This window comes from Neltuma alba, unplaced genomic scaffold (assembly GCF_004799145.2).
Source record: "Neltuma alba isolate B1F8T4 unplaced genomic scaffold, ASM479914v2 tig00002569_pilon, whole genome shotgun sequence".
Taxonomy (NCBI): domain Eukaryota; kingdom Viridiplantae; phylum Streptophyta; class Magnoliopsida; order Fabales; family Fabaceae; genus Neltuma; species Neltuma alba.
This window is the reverse complement of record NW_021632921.1, coordinates 25697-41353: the sequence shown is the minus strand read 5'-3', so window position 1 is coordinate 41353 and position 15657 is coordinate 25697. Positions and strand designations below refer to the sequence as shown.

Genomic DNA, 15657 nt, shown 5'->3' with positions numbered 1-15657 from the left:
GACAAACCACTTCTCCTTCCACATAAATAAATAGATATCAATCCATCTCTCCTTCCAAAACAATCAGTACCCTATCAAGAAATCAGAGCTAGCCAATTCATTTTCATGGCGGAAGAAACTCACATAGCTGTGATTCCCAGTGTTGGTTTCAGCCATCTCGTCCCCATTATTGAGTTCTCCAAACGACTGGTTCATCTCCACCCAGATTTTCATGTCACCTGCATAATTCCTTCACTCGGGTCTCCTCCTTCTTCCTCCAAATCCTACCTTCAATCCCTTCCTTCAAACATAAACCCTATTTTCCTCCCTCCAGTACCTAACAACAATATGCCTCACGATAATCTTCATCATGGCTTCCAAATTCAACGTACAATGACTCTTTCACTACCCTACATTCGTGAGACACTAAAGTCCTTGATGAGCTCAAGTAATAATAAGCTTGCAGCTTTAATTGCTGATGTTTTCGCCGTGGAAGCGATAGATATTGCTTCAGAACTCAACATCTTAGCTTACGTGTACTTCCCCTTATCTGCTATGGTTTTATCTCTTTATTTCTATATCCCCAGGTTTGGGGAGATTGTTTCTTCTGAGTTCAGAGACTTACAAGATCCGATAGAGATGCCAGGTTGCGTTCCAGTTCATGGCAGAGATCTCTCAGATGCAGTTCAATATCGAAGCAGTCTAGCTTATAAGGAATTTCTTGAGCGTTCAAAATGGTGCCGTCTTGCTGATGGAGTTCTGGTAAATAGCTTTACAGAATTAGAGACTCAGACGATAAAGGCCTTACAAGAAGAAATGAAGGGGAAGAAGAAGCCTGAGATATATCCGGTTGGACCCATTTTACATAGTGGGTCAAGTGGGGATCAAAACGGGTCGGACTGCTTAAAATGGCTCAATAATCAACCACCCAAATCTGTTCTTTATGTTTCTTTTGGGAGTGGAGGGACACTGCCCCAAGAACAACTCAACGAACTAGCTTTAGGGTTGGAACTAAGTGGTGAAAAGTTCTTATGGGTTGTGAGACCACCTAGTAATGTTGCCAGTGCTGCTTATCTTGAATCCTCAAATGATCAGAATCCATTAGATTTTTTACCAGAAGGGTTTTTGGAGAGAACCAAAAAGAAGGGTTTTGTTATTCCTTTATGGGCACCTCAGATTCAGATCCTTAGTCACAGTTCTACTGGTGGGTTCTTGAGTCACTGTGGTTGGAACTCTGTTCTTGAGGGTATACAAAAAGGAGTGCCATTAATAGCTTGGCCGCTATTTGCAGAACAGAGGACTAATGCCGTTTTGTTAACTGATAGTCTGAAAGTGGCACTGAGACCAAAGGGTAATGAAAGTGGCATAGTAGAAAAAGAAGAGATTGCTAAATTGGTGAAAAGTTTGATGGAAGGTGAAGAAGGAAAAGAGATTGGTAAAAGAATGATGGTATTAAAAGATGCTTCAGTTAGTACTCTTAAAGAAAATGGCTCTTCTACAGAAACACTTCATCATATAGCTGTGAAATGGAAGAATTTGGGTGTGATGTAGAAACATTAATTTTGCTTCCAATATTACTCGAGTTTCCATTTCTGCCATTGCCTAATATCTTGCGTCCATCTCTTTCAATTTTCTTAACCCTCACTTTCATTTTTTTCAATTAATATTTGGGTATGGGTCTTTATTATGTTATCTACTTCTGATCGCAAGAACATATTTTCAGTAATTAATATACTACCTCTGGTCCTTAATAAAATGTCGTTTGACTTTTAGTTTGGTCTTAAATATAAGACTTCTAATTCACTTTATCTCTCATATTTATGTATTTTTTTCTAAAATAGTCTTCCTAATAATATTAGTTCTAGCCAATAATACACTTGATTAGTAAGAATATTTTAAGAAAGACAATATCTATTTATTACAAATGACTAACTTAACTTATTTTTTTTAATTTTTTCAAATTAGTCAACTAACTCTTATAATTCAGACCAGAGGTAGTATCATTCAACTTCATTTGCAGGTTGACATTTCCTACATTATGTATGAATGAACTCTAGATGACATTGTTGATAAAGTTGACTTGCAAACCTGTGTCGAATGGGACCCATTCCTAAGACTCGCACCCATGTGATGGGTTGGTGTATATGGGCCCATAGCACCCGCACAAAGACATTATTAAATGGCATTACTGACACTAAGCCTTTCCTATTAAAAGAATGAAATAAAAATCAAACAACATGAGTCCTGCCTTTTACGTCCTCTAATTTAGTGTTTTTAATTCTCAACATAGCAATAGTATTTTTAATTTATCTGATAGAATATTAATCTCAACTTTAGTTTGGTTTCGTTTTCAACCACAATCTCCTCATGCAATCATAAGAGATGCAATTTGCGAATTCAAAATAAACCCTCTATACTCAACTTCATTAAATAAGAATCTTCCCTATTGCCATCCAAAGCAAGCGGTAGGGTAGAGCCAGGTCTTCAATTTTAGTGCTAAAATGATCAAAATGCAAAAGATCAATGGACCTAGCCCAATCTAAGGGTCACAACTCACAAGCTTAGCTTCGACTTTAGCTATCTTCATGAGAGGAATAAGGAATCAGCAACAAGCAGACATCAGGGTTAAAATACATTCACGAGATTCAATACTAAAAAATCATCGAATCCCCCTAAAAGTAATAAAAATATAGCAACAAAGGAAAAACTTTGAAAAAACCTTCGGGAACTAGACCAAATGCGGTCTTGTATGCTGAGTTGGCCAATCAAGCTGATAATACAATGACTAGGCCCCTTGTTGATAGTTAGCTGGATTTTTCTTTTCCCCTTTTTTTTGGCTAGCCACGCGTATTCTCTTGTTAGAAACAATTTTGTTTAAAATATTATTGGACATTAAGTGTGGATACCTTTTCTAGTAATGATTCAAATATTAATTCATCACGTTGTGAGGGACTAATTCAAATACTAATTTATCACGTTGCGATGGATTAAGGGGGTGTTTGGGTATCATCCCAAACCATGGTTTGAGGACCCAAACCAAGGTTTGCCCCTAAAAACATCCAAACACCCCTCAATTTTTTAAAACCATAGTTTTGTCATGAAACCATAGATTGCCCATCAAAACTATGGTTCTGTGATATGCGAAAATTTTTTGCTTTTGGAATGAAAGATGGACATTGTCAGTGAGGAGCCCCATCATTTCACACCTCAAATTTCTCCTTCTTTCTTCTTCCTAATTCTTTTTGCCTTTTGACCGGTTCTCCTGCTTTTAAAATAATATTTTTTTGTTGAATTTTTTTTTCAAAACATATTTATTCTTATATTTTATAAATATATGTAAAATTATTAACAATTAATTAATACACATATTAACAATTAATTAATATATTATTAATTATATTGGTAAAAAAGGAAATTATTCCCTTCTTCAATCCTCTTTTTCCGCCAACCCATTCTTCAGTCCTAAATATAGAAACCAGATAATTAATTTATAAATATTTTAAAAAGTTAGTTATGCTAATTATTTATGACAAATATATATTGGTTTCAGTAAAATACTTCCTTTAATCATCATCATTATTCATGAAAATATCCTGTGATATATACATTAATAGGAATAGTTTGGAAAACAAATTATGAATTTGGGATATAATTAAAACATATTGAGGTTTTATATTTAAAAACAAAAGCTTATCAACCAGTTTCTACATTTAAGATTCGAAAGAATAACTATTAATAAAACCTTAAAGCACTGTAGCAAATAAAGGACACAAAAATTTAACATCTATTCTCTTGGAGGGTGAATTCAATTATTTCCAAAGAAATATATTATTGAAGCATACTTCTTTGGTCCTATTTAGAGGGTAGAGAGAAGTTTTTTTTTATCCTATTTATAAGTCACTTCATTAAATTTTTAGTGTGAATGTACTATTTTGTTCTTTATTTATCATAATGTAAATAAGTATCTCTTTTAAAAGATGTATATATTAAATATGGGTAAAGTTAAAAAAATTGTTATATTTTAATAAAAAATTAATATATTTTAAAAGGTTTTTTCTTAAGCTGTATAAAATATATTAAAAACGAGAAAACTAACGTGCTAGAAGTTCCGCATTAGGTATAAAGAGGGCTTTCTCATGATATTGATAGGGAAGTGAAAGTCAAATCAAACTCCAATACTCGATTGTTAATATAAGGAGTCAAATTTGTCAGGCGCTCAGAATCAAATTTATCTTCCCATACAGTGCCAATCTAACGCGAAATTTCTAACTTCATGCTAATACAGCATTCTCATCATTAACGTTTTTGTAATCAATACAAGGAACAAAATGACATCACTTGAATAGACATTGAGGAAGATGCAGAGAAGTTGAAGACGAACCATTTTTCTCCTTCCGCATAATAAATATCCATATCCATCTCATCTCCTTCCAAAACAATATCAAGAAGCAGAAACTAAGCGATCAGAGCTCTAATTCATTTTCATGGCGAAAACAACTCATATAGCTGTGATTGCCAGTGCTGGGTTCAGCCATCTCGTCCCAATTATTGAGTTCTCCAAGCGACTGGTTCATCTTCATCCAGATTTTCATGTCACCTGTATAATTCCCTCACTTGGGTCTCCTTCTTCTTCCTCCAAATCTTACCTTCAAACCCTCCCTTCAAACATAAACCCTATTTTCCTCCCTCCAGTACCTATCAATATGCCTCAAGACAACCACCATCCTGGCCTCCAAATTCAACGTGCAGCGACTCTCTCACTACCTTACATTCGTGAGGAATTGAAGACCTTGATGAGTTCAAGTACTAAGCTTGCAGCTTTAATTGCTGATGTTTTTGCCATGGAAGTGCTAGATATTGCTTTGGAACTCAACATATTATCTTACGTGTACTTCCCATTATCTGCTATGGTTTTATCTCTCTATTTCTATATCCCCAAGTTGGAGGAGGTTGTTTCTTGTGAGTTCAGAGACCTGCAAGATCCCATAGAGATGCCAGGTTGTGTTCCAGTTCATGGCAGAGATTTGACAGACTCTGTTCAAGATCGAAGCAGTCTAGTTTATAAGCAATTTCTCGAGCGATCCAGAAGGTTCAGTCTTGCAGATGGAGTTCTGGTCAATAGCTTTACAAATTAGAGCTCAGACTATAAAGGCCTTACAGGAAGATATGAAAGAGAAGAAGCCTCAGATATATCCGGTTGGACCCATTTTACATAGTGGGTCAAGTGGGGATCAAAACGGGTCGGACTGCTTAAAATGGCTCAATAATCAACCACCCAAATCTGTTCTTTATGTTTCTTTTGGGAGTGGAGGGACACTGTCACAAGAACAACTCAATGAACTGGCTTTAGGGTTGGAACTAAGTGGTGAAAAATTTTTATGGGTTGTGAGACCACCAAGTAATGTTGCTAGTGCTGCTTACCTTGATTCCTCAAATGATCAGAATCCATTAGATTTCTTACCAGAAGGGTTTTTGGAGAGAACCAAAGAGAAGGGTTTTGTTATTCCTTTGTGGGCACCTCAGATTCAAATCCTTAGCCACAGTTCCATTGGTGGGTTGTTAAGTCATTGTGGTTGGAAATCCGTTCTTGAAAGTCTACAAAACGGAGTGCCATTAATGGTTTGGCCACTCTTTGCAGAACAGAGGACTAATGCTGTTTTGTTAACCGATGGTTCAAAAGTGGCATTGAGGCCAAAGGGCAAGGAAAATGGCATAGTGGAAAGGGAAGAGATTGCTAAATTGGTCAAAAGTTTGATGAAAGGTGAAGAAGGTAAAGAGATTCGTAAGAGAATTATGGTTTTAAAAGATGTTTCAGCTAATGCTCTTAAAGAAAATGGTTCTTCTACAGAAAGTACTTTATCAGTTGACTCTGAAATGGAAGAATTTGGATGGGATATAGGACGACATTAGTTCCCCCCCCCCCAACTTTTGTCTTTTGGGTTTAGAAAGAATTTCAAATCAGTATATCAATATGGAAAGCAAAAATACTTATAGCAAGTGCTGTTCGCTAGTATGAATAACGCAGCTCATAATAAAATATGTAGAAAACTGATTTCTTTATCTTTTTTCAAATGACAGGTAATACTAAAGTTTGGTGTCAATTGATTTTGGGGCTTTATGGCACCATATCATCTCATTATTTTGCATGTCACTAGGGACAGAGGAATTGAAAAGAAACTGATTTTGGGTTATTATGTTAGATTGCAAAAGGATTAAAATGCTGAAAAAATAAATAAACAAAGCCAAAGCAAACCAAAATAGATCGTTTTAGTGATGGAGTATTATGGCTCTCCACAAGACAGGACGGGGACGGGATCAGGATAGGCCCATCCCAATGAATAGGAATGGGATGAGATTTTCATCCCATGTCTTGTCCCCTTCCAATGGGACCAGAACCGGAACGGGACATCATGTTTTCCCTTTTTTTTAAAAAAAACACAATAATTTTTTGTATGAATTTTTTGATGTTCTAATGTTTACTTTTCATTGGCTAAAACATTATAAAAAAATTATTTAAGAAGCTCAATTATATATATAGTACAAAAGTAAAAAGCAATACTATAAAAAGAATCATAAAAGACGCACTATATAATAGCTTTATGAATGATTTTATTAAGAAAGAAGATTTTGTTGAGATAATATTGCAACTTAAGAGTTAAAAATCACTATAAAAATAATAATAATAATTACTATTATAAGTGAATTGAATAATTTAATAATAATTATTAATAAAAAAATCTAGTCCCGGTTATTGTGCCTTCCTATAGCCGTCCCGTTCCAAACTCATCAGGACTGGAACAGGATGAATTGAACACTCCTATGCACTAGATTTTGGATAATTTCATCCTGGAACCAGTGAAGAGAAGCAAAGTGCCATGCACTTGAGCCCCAACCTCTCGACTCCACCTCCTCCATATATCAGCCATCGGTTCCTCTGTTTCCTCTTCTTCAAAGCAGTCGACCTTCCTCCTTTGAGCATTCCATTATCATATCATATGTCCTTCCTCTTCTTTGAAGAAGGAGGCGGCGCCTTGCATTTCAAAAACTAAGGGTATGCAGGGACCAGATTGGACCGAATTTGTTATCAACCCAAAGTCGGGTCCAATAAAAATCTCGGGATGAAAAAGACGACCTGAGGTTGGGTTGGATTGGACTTGATTCACTAGACTGGTCGAGGTAGTCCAAGACCACAGTTTAATATTTTTTAAAGTTTTTCTTTAATGGGAGCAAGATTGCAACTTACTATATAAAATTTTGCATATATTTTGATCCAAACTTCATCTAATTTGAACATTTCCTTTTAATTTCTCAATAATGTCATGTTTTATTTATTAATCCTCATTAATATAGATCTTATATTATAGAAAATATATATACATGCTCATTACTTAGGAAGTTAATAGATGAATCTCAATTATTTGAATAGACAAAAAACTTATATAGAAGAATTAAAACAAATTAAAATTATATAAATAATAGTTAAAAATTTTAAAAAAATCGAGTCAAACTGGACTAGACCAATTGGTCTGAGGGGCCATTCCCTAGTCCAGTCCAGCCTAATGAGACCAGTTCAATCCAGTCTTGTTCCAGACTAATTTTTTCTAGACCAGACTGGATTGGGTTTGCTCGAGTTGTATTAGAGCATACCAAACTATCGGGTTTTTGCACAGCCTTATCAAACATGGTGAGTTTCAAGCTTTTTTTCCCCCTTTCCAAAGACTTGCAAAACAAATTGAGATAATTTTTTTTTCAGCTTTTCAATTCTTTTTTTTCCCTTTCAAAGAACTACAAAATAAATTGAGATAATATAGTATCATAAAATACCAAATTCAATTATTTAAGAGCAAAGATAAAAGTATGAGAAAATGACCCTTTAAGCTTTATTTTAATACAATTAATATTTAATTCAAAATAATCATAATAAATGCAAATTAGCCCACTTCAATTAATAAAACTCTAAAAGATATCAAATAACATATTAAGATATAGATTTATCTGTGTCAATTTCTGACAAATATCTTCTTCTTTTTTTTTGTAGATTGGAGTTTCAACGTTTCTAAAAACTTTGCAGTGTGTTCTTAAAAATGGTACCGCTGGATGCCTCTGCAGGTAAAGATTTAGTGTGATATAAATTTCCAGATCTGCAGGTTATTTTGTCTTTCTTGATTCTTTTTTTCTCTCCTTATTTTGCTCAATGTCCTTCTTAATTCTTCATCCATATGATTAAGAGAACAATATGACTATGGATATTTTAAAAAAAAAAACAAAACAGACCACGGAAGACTAGGTTGTCCCCTATTGCTATTTAGTAGGTTTTCTCATTTTAATATAGGAGTTTGTTGAGGGATTTATTTTAATCATAAATATTAAATCTCAATTGAGTTTGTCTTCGGAATTCATAATTTTTTTCTAAATTATTTCTATTAATTGCATATATCAAAATGAGTTTTAATTAAAGAAGATAATGATTAAAGAGGGTAATTTAGAGAAACTAACACACATTTGTTACAATTACTTAATTAAATTAATTATCATCTTTAATTTTTAATATAAGAGTTAAATAACTAATTTATAAATATTAAGAAAATTATTTAAGATAGTTATTTATAATAAATAAATATTCTTTTTTTAAAAAATATCCTTATTAATTATGTGCATTTGAATTGCTTATTGATAGTAACTCTTTAAGTTTGCAATCACCATAAATATTACTTGAAGGCAAAATAGACAAATATTGAAGACAAAGTAGATTGGGCTTCAAATTTATAACCAAATCGAATCTCTTAATTGCTTTTGTATTAAGACCTGGAGACTGGATGTAGTATTTAATATCTACAAATTAGTTATGTAACTCTTCTATTTAAAATTGAATGAAGTATATTGTGTATATTATGTAGTACTAATTCTTCCGGTTATTAATATAAGAGTTAATTTGACTTTCAATTAAGGCTTAAATATATGACCCAGTTTATTTTATCTCTTATATTTATTCATTTTTCCCAAATAGTCTTTTTAATAGTTGTACATGTCAAAAGTTCTATCAAATGATAGTTCTAACTAATACACATGATTAGTAAGGATATTCTAGAGAAGACAACACCTATTTGTTGCAAATAAGTAATTTAACAAACTTACTTAATTTATTAAAATTAGTTAACTAACTTTTATATTTATGATCTGAGGTAGTATCATTTTTCATCTTTCAAGAAATACAATCGGGGAATCCATAAGACAAACATTATGATGAAATTGAGGAAGCTGAACTCAATTAGAATATTACTTCCGATTCTTAATATAATAGTTAGATAACTAATTTGGAGAGATTAAATAAGTTAGTTAAATTTTTATTTGTAACAAATATGTATTGAATTTCTTAAATTACCTTTATCAAATCATGTACTATGAAACTAGATTTGGGTGAAATTACCTTACACTCAATATTCAATAGGGATGTCTTTTAGAACACATAAATTTGAAAAACAAAGTTGATTGGAGCCTTTTATTTAGATTGTCAACTAATTTTTATATTAAAACAAAAAAATAATAAGAAAATAGATGAGTTGAGGGAACCTGGCAGGGGCCAAGTGCACACGTTTAGTATGTGTTTTTTTTTCAATGTTTTTTTGCTGATAGTTTTTTTTTTGGTGAAATGCTGATAGTTTTTTATTTTGTTGTTTGTTGCTTTTTTTTTTTTTTCATGTTTTAGATGTTTTGGGTCCTCCTTATTTTTTAGTTTATTTAGACTTTACTCAAATTGATCTAATATAAATTACTGGCCTTTTTATATATATATTTTTTACTTACGTTAACTAAAATTGTCTTTTTATTAAAAAAATGTATAAGTTTATCCGTTATTTAAACTAGTAAAATTATTTATCTGACATCAAACTGAAAATAAATAAGAAATTAAAGATCAACACAAATTTACTTCACATTAGCTCCAAACATTGGTGTGGTTAATAAGATATGAAAATCAATATGATGATTCTATTACATATATAAAGAAATAAATTTATCAAATATTAAAGATTGAAAATATCAAAAAATTAAAAATGATCGAAAGAAAACATAGCACACCTCAACCATTTGCTACAGTTAACTTAACTGTGGCGAAGCACGGCAGTTAATTAACATAAATAGGTTCTTTTAAAGGCAGTGATGGAGGATATGAAGAAAGAGTTGGGGTCAGGGAAGAGGCGCATTTTTTATGTGGATTTCATGGTGAGGTTATTTAATTCTGAATTCAAATACCAATGATAGCAATGGAATTAGAAATAACTTGTTCTCTGTTAATGGATTAACAATTCCATGTCATGCAGAACATGATGGCACATGATCCAACCTGAAAAGCCCAAAAATATAAGAAGCTCTTTCTTCCTGAGTTTGTTAGCTACAACTTAAGTGAATATGATTTCATAATTGGTCTTGCTCTTATTAGCCAACACTAGTTTTGTGTTGTCATTTAGCCCAACACATTAGATTTCCACATATTAGACTCCATGAGTGACCATTTTGGAGGTAAGGACAGAATGAAGAAGAAGAAGGTTATCATCAAGGACCCAGTGGAAATTGCTGTGGATGAATGTGTAAGAAAAAAGTCATTGTGTTTACCCTAATTTTTGAACTCGTCAAATCATTCAACTTTCTATGTTGGTCCTGAAACATGGTGAACCACACTTGAATCTTTTTGTAGAGGAAGAGGTTCAATATTATATTCGACTTGGTCAAGCCAGGACTGGTTGGGAAAAAGCTAATGTCTCCAATGATATTTGCAGAAGTTCCTAATAGAATAACCTGTCAGTCTTGTCAATTTCGAATTCTGTGTGATAAATGAACATGTTAGAGGTGTTAACTAACTGTGTTGATATTGTTGTGTCCACAGGAGGGATTGTGGGGTGCACTATATGATGTAGCTGAGAAGATGGGAACCTAGTGTGACCCTTACTTACATAGAGGAAGAAGTTGCTAGCTTTCATCGTGACCTGACATGGTGGTTGGTGAATCATGAAATGAATGAAAAACGTGACGAGGCATTGGATCTTATTCGAAACCACAACCAACCAAGAACAGAAAGTCAAAGAAAAGGCGTCTGTCCTAGATGCTCAATGTTAGGCTCATAATTCACTTGTTCTCTGTTAGATTACTATATGTAATGTGTATTATAGGCTGACCGGATGTGTACTCTGCCATATGAATGAACATGTTCTTATGCTTCACAGAGATTGGTGTCCATAAATTTATGAATGTTGAGATGTGGGAACTTGTAATTTATTCCCCAGTAACATTAATGAGTCTCAGTTAACTATACGAGAACAGATGATGACAACAGTCACATTGGATATGTGCTATTGGTTTCCATTTCTTGTTCAAGTCATTGAATTTTACTTGAATATGTTCAGTTGGTATCCAACTGAAAATGACAACAGGTGATCCAAATATAACAATGATCATGATAAGCATAACCTAATATTCATATATAACATCAGTTTAACATAAACTGTCAATTTAGGCTGATTACATCATTGTCAATTACCAGAACAAATTTAAAAATGACAACAGGTGATCCGAATATAACAACGATAATGATAAGCATAATCTGATACTCATATATAACCTCAGTTTAACATACACTGTTAGCTTAGGCTGATTACATTACTGCCAATGACTAGAACAATTTGAAAATGATAACAGATGATCTGAATATAACAATGATAACCCTAAACATAACCTAATTTTCATATATAACATCAGTTTAACATAAACTGTTAGCTTAGGCTAATTATATCACTGCCAATAACCAGAACAAATTTAAAAATGACAACAAGTGATCCAACTATAACAATGATAACCCTAAACATAACTTGAAAACCTGATATTCATATATAACATCAGTTTAACATAAACTGTCAGCTTATGCTAATTACATCACTGCCAATGACCAGAATAAATTTGAAAATGACAAAAACTAACTTGCCATTAACAAAAGATAATATCTCCATAACAGTAACTTCCTTTCATGTATTCAATGACAAGTGCACATTAAGATACTGGCCACACTTAATGTTCCCTTGTCACTGACATTTTATCACCTTCCTTACAAAAAAATGTCTCCACTTAGCTCTTAACTACAACCCCGATCCTAAACAAGTTGGCAAGGGTGGAGCATACAACTATGTACACCAAAAAATGACATATCCCCATTGTACTCGAAACTTCATGATGGGTTAGAATTTCTGTAATTCCTTCTTGTGTGTCCAAGTTGGTGGCATCTTCCACATTGGTATATCCGTTTGTTCTGGAACTGTGATTCATCTCTGTTTACTTTTGGCCTTTCGGGTGGTCGAGATGTAATGAGAGGTAGCAAGAATATTTGCTCACTAACATTTCCTATCCTATAGTAATCATTTTGGGTAAGCATGTCTGTTGTTACCATAGGAATTATACTGCAAGCATAAATCTTTTCTTGTGATAACTTTTTATAACAATTATCAACATAATCATAAACATTGCCATGGACAACCTTAATGGCTGCACAAGCATGGCAACAAGGGATTCCTGTCATTTGCAAGATCTACAACTGCATTGGTGTAGTCTAAGATCAACCCGATGGTCTCCACATGATGTTGTGACCTTTACTCTTTCCCCACCATAATTTTCAACATACATATGCTCAAACCCAGCCACCGTATCCATCATCTTACTGTCTATATTTGGATCAATACAATTCTTCCATTTGGTCATAGCCACATAGGAGGCATGCAGCTTTCTTGCTACTTTCTCTCAGTGCTTATGGATCAATTAGGGTATAATATGCTTTCTCTCATTCACCATCCATGCATTAAATGATTCTGCTATATTACTTATAATATTGTCCCATCTTTTACATGGGAACATGCTTTTAGTCCACCTATCTACATCCCTATGACTAATAAGCCAATCAAATAGCCTTGGAGAAAAGGCTCTCATGTCATCCATTGCTGCCTCAAATTTCTCATCCATCCTTACATATGCAATTTTATCTAATAAATATAGTGTATCTTCCTTTGATCTGTCATTTGTCCTTGTTTGCCCCTTATTTATTTTCATGACTTCTAAACTAAAATTCTCCTTGATGTGTCTATAACAAAAGGCATGCATTTGACCACTAAAGATTGATGCCACTCCTCCGATGATAGCATTGTGTAGATCTGATACAATCGTAACTTTCACAGAACCCAGGAATTTTTTTATTGTATAGAAAAACCACGTCAAGTCATCTAGTGTTTCTCCCTTGACAATTGCAATTGCAAACAGCAGTAGCTCGTTATCTGCATTATAAGCTGAAGCTGACAATATTGTCCCATTGTATGGTCCGCTTAAGTGAGTTCCATCAACATACAAAATATACCTCGCGCCATCCAAGAAACCCTCAATGCATGACCCATAGGCTATGAAAACATGCTCAAACAGGTTCCTAATATCAGTCCATCCAGTCACAGTTTGTTCATATGTTTCCTTTAGCCTTTTCGCATACCCATAGTATGAGCATGTATGATTGTTTAGACCTACCATATATGTCTTCCAATGACTTCTCTTTTGCTCTATAATTCTGTTTATATGTTAGATCAATCCCATACTTTCATTTCAACTTCTTCCTTATCTCAGAAGTGTGTTTGTCTACATGACCCCGCATCTCATCAATTATTATTGATGAATTCAAACTAGCTCTTCCGCTATGCATCACTTCCAAACTATTTTGGGAAGAAAGAACATGCCAATTCATAAATATTGTTACTTGCAACACATCACAATTCTTCCCCACATTAGGGGGCCTATTTCCTCCATTATTGTCACATTCACCAGCATTTTCTTCACTGAGCCAGCCATAATCATAACACAAACTAATAGGAGACGTATCCAATTCCAGTTCCATTTGCTGTGACATACCCATGAATCTTTCTATTCTGCATTCACAATGACAAGACTCGTTAACAAGAATGACAAGATGAAATTCATAAATGACAACAAATAGTTAGGACAAACTTCCACTTACATTTCTGCATTGTCCCTAGATTGGGGATCCCCCTGTCCTTTTTCAGCCACATACACATGACTACTGTTCCCAGTTATACATTTCAGTATTGTCATGAAGGTCAATTAATATCTTCTCATCGAAAGCCACTGTGTACTTAATATCATAATTTCTTTCATCACCACCAATCTACTCACATATCATTAGTCTCAATTCTTCAAGTGTCAGCTCATTATTAATGCTTCTTAACCTCACACTACCTCCATTATATCTCACTTCACTTTCGCCATTTGTCACAAATTTTCCTCCCACATGAAAATAACAGAACAGCTCATTCTCACAAGATGACCAGCTTCAAAATTCATTTTGCTTCATTACCTGCACTGATAATAGAAGTCGAATGATTATATGACTTAATACCATCACCATCAACTTACATGACCAGATTAGGATTTGATACATTCATGCTTACAATTTGCAACAAAACACTTATTTCTTTCCTGTCCACACTAATGTTCATTTTCTCAGAAGCCATCCACTCCATTATTTGAATCCTCCTTTAATATTGTGCCTTTATCTGACACTAATCACTCTGACTATTTGTGACCCCATCAAACCCCTCTCCCTCAGTGTTTTTACTTCCCCATGCATTCACCCTTTGATCATCGTCCTTCCCCACAGGTTCTATATACCCATACCATCTCCCTGCTTCGCTACCCTTTCCACCTCAAAACTAGCCCCACATCGACGACATTGCCATCCAACGAGAACAGGAACATGAACCAGAGCATAAAGGAGACAGAGAAAAGAGAGAGAAGAACAATATAGTCACTGAATACTAACCTCACTTGCTTACTTCGTTCAGCTATTGCTTCACACATTCATGCTGTAACACCATTCTTTCATAATGATCATAATGACTTAAAGTTATGTAATTGCAAGGAAGACACATTCAAATGACATCTACCATGGTAAAAATTTGAAACCTGATTGATAAAAGTTAACTATGGTAGAAAAGATAAAACTAGAGTGATAAAAATCTACCATGGTTAAAGAAAAATGTATACTTAACAAGCAAAAATAAAATTATTTTAAGACTAAGGTTAAAGTATAAATAGAATTTTAAATAGTAAATTAGTAGAGTTACTATGTAAATTGAGTATAACCTTTTTTTTTATAAGAAAAAATGAACACAAAAGAAATATCCTAGGGCCATGGCAAAATTAAATATAAATAGAGGAAACATATGTACCACACATGAGGAATACAACAGAGCCTTTAAGCTCACTCCTCAGGTGCCTTCCCTCATTTTGAACCTTTTCCTAAAAATGTTAAATCAAAGGGGTGAGCACTAACATATCAGTAACCCAAAGTTTAATTATACACATACAAACCCTTACACAAGTAATTAATATCAGTTATATAAACAACTAATAAAGAACCTTTAATAATCATTTACAAATGATATAATTAATTTATGACAATCACAAGTATATCCTGTTCATATGCAATGGATGCTTCCTCCCTTATTGCTCCGTCTAACCTTATTCCGCTGGCTAGAGCCATAGGCTTATTCATGGTTTGGCCCATATACTAGACTAGCCAAAGCTACTCCAGTACTTGGGATATACCCGGCCAAAAGTACAGACCCCAATCCTAGACAATGG

The 15657-nt window shown here is 33.8% G+C and overlaps 1 pseudogene; it reads left to right on the top strand.

Annotated features, from left to right (window-relative positions):
- On the top strand, positions 1-6049 carry LOC114732733 (uncharacterized; annotated as a pseudogene).
- The last annotated feature ends 9608 nt before the right edge of the window (positions 6050-15657 follow it).